Source organism: Callithrix jacchus, chromosome 13 (assembly GCF_049354715.1).
Source record: "Callithrix jacchus isolate 240 chromosome 13, calJac240_pri, whole genome shotgun sequence".
NCBI classification, from domain to species: domain Eukaryota; kingdom Metazoa; phylum Chordata; class Mammalia; order Primates; family Cebidae; genus Callithrix; species Callithrix jacchus.
Genome location: NC_133514.1, coordinates 38,562,728 through 38,573,447, shown reverse-complemented (window position 1 = coordinate 38,573,447; position 10,720 = coordinate 38,562,728). Strand labels below are relative to the sequence as shown.

The 10,720-nt window shown below is 41.0% G+C and overlaps 1 non-coding gene across 1 annotated transcript; it reads right to left on the bottom strand.

The window, feature by feature from the left end:
- Positions 1 to 6,283: 6,283 nt before the first annotated feature.
- On the bottom strand, positions 6,284 to 6,391 carry LOC118147042 (U6 spliceosomal RNA). Its single transcript, XR_004733216.1, has one exon. It is a non-coding gene; the product is annotated as a U6 spliceosomal RNA (small nuclear RNA).
- Positions 6,392 to 10,720: the final 4,329 nt, after the last annotated feature.

The following is a 10,720-nucleotide window of genomic DNA, read 5'->3' as shown; positions in this document are numbered from 1 at the left end:
CGCCTGGAGACAGGGCCACGTGAAGAGCCTGGACAGGAAGAAATGAAGAAGACAGAGAGAAAAGTTGTGGAAAGAGAGAGAAAGAGCCGGGAAAATAGACCAAGATAGAAGTAACCGGAAGAGGAGAAACAAAGTTGTTGAGGCAGGTGACACATGAACTGACTCAGAATGTCACGAATGAATGAAATCTCCCTGGTACTAGGTCTCAAGAGTCAGAGAGTGATGAAGCCAGGCCGATGTCAGCCCCCAGACGTCACTTAGCAAGGGGGGTGGTGATAGGAGGCAGGGTTCAGGGCTTTGCTGAGCAATGCCCCGTATCAGACATCAACATGTGTGATGGCCAGAACTTGATCTTCTGCAATCAAAGGATAAGAACAGACACGTCAGACCAGATGGTCAAGTTCTGATTTTCTACTTCATGGGCCCCTGCGAAGCATTTTCCTCCAGATCATTTCTCCTGGGCTCTGTGCATTGGTTGGTTTGGAGATTCTTTCTGCTCCTGAGATTAAGCTTCTGGCTTTCCCCACTGAGGACCAGAGAAAAAGGCAGGAATAGGGAAAAGAGAGAGCAAGACAGCTTGAAGGAGAGGCTGGGGTAGAAAGTGAAGGGCGGAGAGGAGGGGGAGGAAGGAAGTCAAGCATCTAGCCTGGAAGAACAAGGCATGTTTTTTAAGGGAAGAAAACAGTTTTTCCCCAAGAGGTGGTTCCAGTTGACTCGTGATGTTCTGTCCTTAAAAAGGGCCATCACGTGCCTTCCCTATCGCTGGAGGAAGAATTTCCAAAAGAAAACAAGAGATAGGTGTGGAGCAGGGAGACTGAGGATGGGAACTTCTTCCACCCACCTGCCCCTGCAGCTCCGCTTGCTCAGCATGAGACACTGCTGAGCTCTTACTAGACAAGGAAAGAACATTCTTGCTGGGCTTAGGAGGCCAAGGCAGGAGGATTGCTTGAGGCCAGGAGTTTGAGACCAGTCTGGTCTACATAGTGAGACCCTGTCTCTACCAAATTAAAAAAGAAACATTAGCCAAGTGTGGTGGTGCACCTGTGGTCCCAGCCATTTAGGAGGCTGAAGCAGAAGGATGGCTTGAGCCCAGGAGGTGGAGGCTGCAGTGAGCTGTGAATGCACTCCAGACTGGGTGACAGAGCAAGACTCTATCTCAGAAAAAAAAAAAAAAAAAAGAAGAATAAAAGGAAAATTCTCAAAGATATTCAAGACATTTACCCTCATCCCTATCTGCCCCTGTGCATGGTGAAACCCGCTCTCTGTAGACCTGGGAGGCTCGCACCCCGCTGCATGGATGGGCTTTCTCAGAAGGATACTCAGCAGGGCTCAGTGGCTCAAGCCTGTAATCCCAGCACTTTGGGAGGCCAAGGCAGGCGGATCACGAGGTCAAGAGATCGAGACCATCCTAGCAACATAATGAAACCCCATCTCTACTAAAAATACAAAAATTAGCTGGGCGTGGTGGCATGTGCCTGTAGTCCCAGCTACTCAGGAGGCTGAGGCAGGAGAATCGCTTGAACTTGGGAGGCAGAGGTTGCAGTGAGCTGAGATCGCACCACTGCACTCCAGCCTGACGACACAGTGAGACTCCATAGCAAAAAAAAAAGGATTCTCCCTCGGGCCTGCTTCTACTGCAGCATTGTAGACACCTTCTCTTATAGGAACCCAGCAGTGTAGTGCCTCTTCCTGTCCCTCTGAGCTGGTAGACATGTCGACCCATCTCAGTGTCAGCAAGGCCTTTCACAGAGATGAGGCTTGGTCTCCAGATATTTTACAAAGTGCCAGAATTATCTGGCATTCCTACTTTCATTCATTCAACCCAAACTTGGTATTGAGTGAGCACTTATAACTCACAGGACCCTTTCTAAATCTCAGGGTTATGAAAGTGAATATGACGGGCAAGGCCAAGGGTATGTGGGAGCTTTTGCAAAGACCTTGGATATTTGACGTCACCTTTATTTATTTGTCATGTGTGGACTCAGTTATTTCACAGATATTTCCTCAGCACCTTCCATGTCTAAGTAACATGCCCCACAAGAAGGCAAAGAGGAATCAGAAACAAATGCTATCTTCCTGGGGGAGAGATAAGACACAGATCATGAATAAATCAAGGGCATTTATAAGGTCATAGGTGCCAGAAGCCAGGAAAGGATGGGAGAGAATTCAGAGAGAGAAGATAATTTATCAAGGTTATTTCTTAGTTTATTTATTTATTTTGAGATGGAGTCTTACTCTGTCACCCAGGCTGGGGTGTAGTGGTGTGATCTCAGCTCACTGCAACCTCTGCCTCCCTGGTTTAGGCGATTCTCCAGTGTCAGCCCCCTGAGTAGCAGGGATTACAGGCACATGCCACCACTCCAGGCTAATTTTTGTATTTTTAATAGAGACGGGTTTTCACTATGTTGACCAGGCTGGTCTCGAACTCCTGATCTCAGGAGAGCCATCCGTTTCGGCCTCCCAAAGTGCTGGATTACAAGTATGAGTCACTATACCCGGCTGATCCAGGTTATTTCTTAGTGAAGGTCTGGAATTAAAAAAAACCTGTTAACTGTTTAATCATCACAACTCTTTAATATACTCTGTGACATAGAACAATGTGGGCTCAGTGGTTACTATTATTGTCATTGGTAGTGATGACAATGTAATTCATTGTCATTGTGATTACAGATACATCACAAACCCCTCTCTATGGACACCCTGCAACTCCATTGTAGTCCTCTTCATAAGTCAGGGGTGTGGTGGGAAACTCCCAGAAATGGGAGATGTACTCCTTACAAGAGGCAGAGTGATGCAGATGTAGAGCGAGTAGGCTCTGAAACCAGACAGCCATTCAAAGGCAGGCTTCAAATGCTGGCTCGACTGCTTGCCTGCTGTGAGGCCACCAGCAAATCACTTGAACTCCCTGTGTGTTTTTCCCCATCTGTTAAATTGGGGTGATAACAGTACCGGCCTCATAGGGTTATATGACAATTAAATGCATGTAAAGCATTCACAACAGTGCCCTACAGACAGTATGCACTCAATAATGCCTGTCATGCTTATGGCCCTACGTCATACAAAGTAGTCTCTTGAAGGTACAATCAGCATGACGCTAGGAGGGCACTTATTAAATTAATGCAATTGTCTTCTTGTATTTAAACATCAGTGAGAATCGTTTATATTCACTTTACTTTTAAAATTCTTCCCGAGTTCAGTAAATGGGTGGTAAATATTTGAAGAATTTGTTTTTACTAATATCATGTGTTTGTTAGCATTTAATATTTGCTGCATACCAAAGGGTGTATGCGTTGAATATATAAATGTTAGCCTCTCCTCTTCTAGCTTCTGTTTTCTCCTCCAGAAATGAACATTTTCCGGAATTTAAAAAATTTTTTATTTTTTTGTTTTGAGAAGGAGTTTTGCTCTTGTTGCCCAGACTGGAGTGCAGTGGCGTGTTTTCGGCTCACTGCAAACTCTGTTTTCTGGGTTCAAGCGATTCTCCTGCCTGAGCCTTCTGGGTAGCTGAGACTACAGACACCTGCCACCACACTCAACTAATTGTTGTGTTTTTAGAAGAGATGAGGTTTCACTATGTTGGCCAGGCTGGTCTAGAACTCCTGACCTCAGGCCACTTTCTGGAATGCACAGATTTTTTTTTTTTTTTTTTTTGAGACGGAGTCTCACTGTCATCAGGCTAGAGTGCAGTGGTGTGATCTTGGCTCACTGCCATCTCCGCCTCCTGGGTTCAAGTGATACCTCTGCCTCAGCCTCCTCAGTAGCTGGGACTACAGGCACATACCACCACACCCGGATATTTTTTTTGTATTTTAGTAGAGACAGGGTTTCACTATGTTGGCCAGGCTGGTCTCGAACTTCTGACCTTGTTATCCACCTGCCTCAGGTTCCCAAAGTTCTGGGATTATAGACGTGAGTCACCGCGCCCGGCCTAAAATGCACAAATTTTAAATGTACAACTTGATTAATTTTTATACAATATACACTTATGTAAACTGTGCATACTTACGCAGTATACAGCTGGATTGGGTCATGGAATATTATTTGTACTCTAGAAACGTCCCTTTCCAGTCAGTCCTCGTCTCCACCCTCATCCCAAGGCAGCCACTGTTCTGATTTGTGTCACTGTAGATTCGTTTTGGAATTGTGAAGTATGTCCTCTTGTCTTTTGGGCTGGCAGCATTCTAGTTGCAAGATTCCTCCATATTACTGTATGCAGTGGTAGTTTATTCATTTTTGTGGGCTAGGAGTATTCCACTGTAGAATAAACCATGCAATGTATTCACTTATTCTATTATTCATGGGCATTCGTCTTGTGTCTGTTTTTTGGCTATGATTAAGAAACCTGCCACGAATTCTCCTGTCCTTATCTTTTGTGGCACATATTTACTCATTAATGTTGGGTATAACTGGAGTTTAGTTGCTATGTCACCAGGTAGGTACATGCTATCATAGATACTTTAAACAGTTTTCCAATATTTGGTATTGTTAAAAAACGTTTTTAGCCATATTGGTAGTTGTAGTGGGCTCTAGTGAGCTATACGTTTCCCTTTGTCTCAATTTTAGTTGCATCCAATAACTTTTGTTTTCTTTTTTGTTTGTTTGTTTTTTTGAGACAAGATCTCATGCTGTCGCCCAGGCTGGAGAGCAGTGGCATGAACGCTGCTCACTGCAGCCTTGACCTCCCGGGCTTAAGTGATTCTCCCACCTCAGCCTCCTGAGTAGCTGGGACTACAGGCGTGCACTACTGTGCCCAGCTGATTTTTGTACTTTTTGTAGAGCCGGGATTTTGCTTTTTCCTGTTGGCTGGGCTGGTCTTGAACTCCTGGGCTCAAGTGATCTTCCCACCTTGGCCTCCCAAAGTGCTGGGATTACAGAAGTGAGTCACCATGCCTGGCCATAGTTGCATCCAATAACTTATGATATGTTATATTCATTGCCACTCAGTTCAAAATATTTTCTGATATATATATATATATATGGCAAATATTTTCTCCTATTCTGTGACTTACCTTTTCTTGTTATTCATAGTATTTTTTGTTGTTGACTAGAAGCTTGATGTTATTTTTTCACTTTTACTCATGCATTATTTAGAAAAGTATATTCCCTAATTTCTGAATATCCAGAAATTTCCTACTTATCTTTCTGTTTTGGACTTCTTGCTCAATTTCATTGTCATCAAAGAAAATCCTCTGAATTACTTCAGTTCTTTAAAATTTACTTAGGTATGTTAAAATTTCCAACAGTACGTGTGGATCTGAATTTTTCTCCCTTAGTGCTGTCAGTTTTTGCTTTATTTATTTTGAGGCTATGTTATTATGTGTGTACAAAGTTAGACTGGAATTTTTTTTTTATCAAATTGATCCCTTTATTGTTAGGAAATATCATTCAGTAAAACTGCCTGCCTTAAAGTTTATTTGTCTGATATTTGTCTAGCTACACCAGCTTTCTTTTGATTGTTTGCTTGGTATATATTTTTCATCCTTTTAGCTTCAACTTTTTCCATTTTTGTGCTGCTGCATAAAAACCACCCCAAAATTTAGTGGCACAAACCAACAAACATTTTATTATGTTCATAGGTTTTGTGGGTGAGGAATTTGGACAGAGCTTACTTAACAGGGATACTTTATATCTGTTCTGCATTGTCTGGAGTCTTGGCTGGGAAGATGTGAATTATTGGGGGCTAGAATCTGGACTTCTTCAATAACATGTCTGGTACCTGGACTGGGCTAACTTGGGACTGGACTCAGCTAGGACTGTGGATTTTAGTACCTACTTGGACTTCCTTATAACATGGCGGCCTTGAGTAGTCAGATTTCTCACACAGTAGCTCAGAGCTCTAAAAGTAACTGTTTCACCAAACAAAGCATAAATTGCATTGACTTTTATGCTCTTGCCTCAAAAGTACTGCAGTATTACTTCTGCTATACTCTATTGGTTGAAGGAATCACATGCCCACACAGATTGGGGAAGGGAGACAGACCCCATCTCTTAATGAGAGGGATGTCAAAGAATTTGTGGCTATGTTTTAAAACTGCCACCCAACTTTTCTTTTTGTATCCTTATATTTGAGGTTCATATTTATCTAGTCTCACAATCTTTGTCTTTTAACTGGCATCTTTGGACCATTTATTACTGACATGATTTAAACCCATCGTCTTATAATTTACTTTCTATTTTTTTGTTAATTTTGTTCCCCTTTTTCTCCTTCTTCAGATTATTCATGTATTTAAATAATCATTCCACTTCCCTACTCTAAAGCTTGTTAACTGTACATTCTTTTATTATTCTTTGGTGATTACCCTAGAATTTGCATGCCATCTTTGCTTAAGGGGCCATGCTAATCTTCTCTGCATTCTTTCCATTTTGATGTATATATTGCTAAAGTGAACACAATGATTAGCCTAGAGATTGCCACATGTACGATTATTTTGTTATAACCAATCTTAAATTACTAGAGTTGGTCTCCATATCCATGGGTTCCATATCTGTGGATTCAACCAACCTTCGATCAAAAATGTTTGGGGAAAAAAAAATGGTTGGTTACATCTGTCTTGAACATGTACAGACTTTTCTCTTGTTATTATTTCCCTAAGCAATACAGTGAAACAACTATTTACATATCTCTTACAGTGTAGTAGGTATAATAAGTCATCTAGAGATGATTTAAAGTATATGGAAGGATGTGTATAGGTTATAGGCAAATACTTGCCATTTTAGGTAAGGGACTTGAACATCTGTGGATTTTGGTGTCTGCAGGAAGTCCTGGATCAAATCTCCATGAGATAAGAAGGAACAACTATGCATATGTCATATCCTGGACAATGCAAGAACCTCACAACACTTTAACTCTGTTTACCCTTCTCTTGCTTTTTGTGCTATTGTTAACATATATTTAATTCTCTATAAATTTTGAACTCTCTAAGACATTAGTATTATTGTTTTATGTAGTAAATATTAATTTAGATTTATCCGTACATTTTACCTTTTGGTGCTATTTATTCCTTCTCTTTTTAAAAATATACATATTTTTTGAGACAAGAGTCTTACTTTGTCACCCAGGCTGGAGAGTGCAGTGGCACAATCTCGGTTCACTGCAACTTCCACTTCCTGGATTCAAGTGATTCTTATGCCTCAGCCTCTACAGTAGCTGGGAATACAGACATGTGCTGTCACCCCCAGCTAATTTTTGTATTTTTAGTAGAAGTGGGGTTTTACTATGTTGGCTAGGCTGGTCTAGAACTTTGGATCTCAGATGATCTGCCCACCTTGGCCTCCCAAAGTGCTGGGATTGCAGGTGTAAGCCATTGTGCCTGGCCTGTTTATTCCATCTTGCATTACTGATTTCATCTGGGATTATCTTCTGCCTGAAAAAATTCTTCCAGTATTTCTTTGAATGTAGCTATGCCAACAATAAGTTCTCTTAGTTTTTGTTTGCCCTAAAATGTCTTTAACTATGCCTTCACTTTTGAAGGATATTTTCACTGAGTATAGCATTTTAAGTTGGTAATTATTTTCTTTCAGCATTTTAACAATTTTCTTTAACTATCCATTTTTTCTCTTGCTTAGCTGTCAGTTTTATTGTTGCTCTTTTGAAAACAATGTGGGTTTTTTCCTCTGGTTGCTTTTAAAATTTTTCTGTTTTTTGTTTTCAGCAGTTTTTCTGTGATATAGCTAGAGGTGTGTGTGTGCGTGTGTGTGTGTGTGTGTGTTTGTGTGTCTGTCTTGCATGAGGATAAATTCTTTGCACTGTACCTTAATGTTTTTAATCATTTTGGAAAATTCTCAGCCAGTGTTTATTTGAAGATTTGTTCTATCCCATTCTTCTCTTCATCTGGGTCTCTGGGTCCCAATTACAAATATGTTAGATGTTTTTACCATGCCCTTATATCAATTACATTTTTCTTGTTTCTGAGATTGAGTCTCACTCTGTTGCCCAGACTGGAGTGTAGTGGCACAATCTCGGCTCATTGCAACGTTTGCTTCCTGGTTTAAGCAATTCTCCTGCCTCAGCCTCCGGAGTAGCTGGGATTACAGGCACCCACCACCACGCCCAGCTAAGTTTTATATTTTTAGTGAGACAAGGAGTTAGCTTGTTGGCCAGGCTGGTCTCAAACTCCTGACCTCAATGGATTCACCCACCTCAGCCTCCCAAAATGCTGAGAGTACAGGTGTGAGCCACCACACCTGGCCAATTATATATTTTTTTTCAATTTTCATTCTTTTTTCATTTTGTTTTGTTTTGAGGCAGTCTTGCTCTGTCACCAGGCTAGAGTGCAATGGCTTGATCTCCACTCACTGCAACCTCTACCTCCCAGGTTTGAGTGATTCTCCAGGCTTAGCCTCCCAAGTAGCTGGGATTACCAGTGTGTACCACCATGCCTGGCTAATTTTTGTATTTTTAGTAGAGACAGGGTTTCACTATGTTGGCCAGGTTGATCTTGAACTCCTGACCTCAGGTGATCCGCCTGCCTTGGCCTCCCAAAATGCTGGGATTACAGGTGTGAGCTAATGTGCCTGGCTCCATTTTTCATTCTTTTTGTCTCTGTTTTTTACTATCTTGTTTTGGCTATGTCTAATCTGCTTTTGAACCCATCTATTCAATTCTTAATTTCAGTAATTTTATTGTCTTAATTCTAAGATTTTCATTTGACTTTTTTTTTTGTTTGTTTGATTGAGAGGGAGTCTTGCCCTGTTGCCCACGCCGGAGGGCAAGGGCATGATCTGGGCTCACTGCAACTCTGCCTCCCAGGTTTAAGCAATTCTCCTGCCTCAGCCTCTTGAAAAGCTAGGATTACGGGTGCCTGCCACCATGCCTGGCTAATTTTTTGTATCTTTAGTAGAGATGGGGCTTCACTGTGTTGACCAGGCAGGTCTCGAACTCCTGACCTTGTGATTTTTTTGGCTTGACTTGACTTTTTTTTTTTTAAGCAGACTCCAGTTCTTTAGTAAAATTTCCTTGAACATATTAATAATAGTTATTTCAAATTCTCTGTTTAATAACTCCAATATCTGCATCACTGTTTTCCATTTTTTGTTTTCCCCTCTTGGTTTTTAGTCATTTGATCCTATTTCTTGGCATGCCTAGTAATTTTCCACTGAGATCTAGACATCATGTATAAAAAATAGTATTCTCTAGCTGTCTTCCTTCAAAGGTTATTACATTTTCTTATGTCAGGGAAATAAGGTACTCTCAGTTTCATGCTGATGCAATTGAGGATAGGTCTAGGAGCTTTGTTAGAGTTGGTCTATTTCTAACTGTGCCTAGGGCATATTACAAGATTCCTAAGGATAGTCTCCCTTACTTCTAGAGCTTAACTTACTTTTAGGGGCATAGCTCTTTAGCGATCTCAACTAAAATCCTGAAGTATTTATCGTGTTCCTTCCCCACTGATGGGCCTTGAACTCCAACCTCTGACTCCCTAGTTTAGTGAGATTTCTGCAAGCCTCTCTGATGCTCTGCCTTCAGTCTTTGTTGCTCCACATCATGAAATGGCAAGTGACATAAAGGAAAAGTCAGAGTCAAATATATGGCTTACCTCACTTCCTTTATCTATGTGCTCTTGGCTGCACCAGTCCTGCCAAATTCTGTTGCTCTCTGATGCTTTTGCACCATTGTTTTATGTAACTAATCTAAGCATTACAGTTGCTACAAACTGCAGAAAAATATTTAAAAATATGGTATTATATTGTTAATTAGTTTTGTACTGCTGCATAATAAATTATCACCAAACCTGGTGACCTCAGATGACAAATATTGATCTTACAACTTTTCATGGATCATGAGCTTGGAAGTGGCTTAGCGATGGATCATGAACTTAGAAGTGGTTCTGGCTTGGGATTTTTCTTTTTTTTAATTTTTTAATTTTTCTCTTAAAATATATTTTATTGCACTTTAGGTTCTGCGGTATATGTAAAGAACATGCAGTATTGTTGCATAGGTACATATATGGCAATGTGATTTGCTGCCTCCATCCCTCCATCATCTATTTCTGGTATTTCTCCCCATGTTTTTCCTCCCCAACTCCCTACCCCTGCTGTCCCTCCCCTAGTCTCTCCCAACAAATCCCAGTATGTGATGCTCCCCTCCCTTGTCCACGTGTTCTCATTGTACAACATCCACCTATGAGTGAGAACATGCAGTGTTGGATTTTCTGTTCTCGTGTCAGTTTGCCGAGAATGATGGATTTCAGATTCATCCATGTCCCTACAAAGAACATGAACTCATCGTTTTTTTTTTATGTCTGCATAGTATTTCATGGTATATATGTGCCACATTTTCCTTGTCCAGTCTATCATCGATGGGCATTTGGGTTGGTTCCAGGTCTTTGCTATTGTAAACAGTGCTGCAATGAACATATATTTGCATTTGTCTTTATAATAGAACGATTTATAATCCTTCGGATATATACCCAGTAATGGGATTGCTGACTCAAATGGAATTTCCATTTCTAGGTCCTTGAGGAATCACCACACTGTCTTCCACAATGGTTGAACTATTTGCACTCCCACCAACAGTGTAAAAGTATTTCTATTTCTTTACATCCTATCCAGCATCTGTTGTCACCATTCTAACTGGTGTGAGATGGTATCTCAATGTGGCTTTGATTTGCATTTCTCTAATGACCAGTGATGATGAGCACTTTTTCATATGTTTGTTGGCCTCATATATGTCTTCTTTCAAAAAGTGTCTGTTCATATCCTTTGCCCACTTTTGAATTTT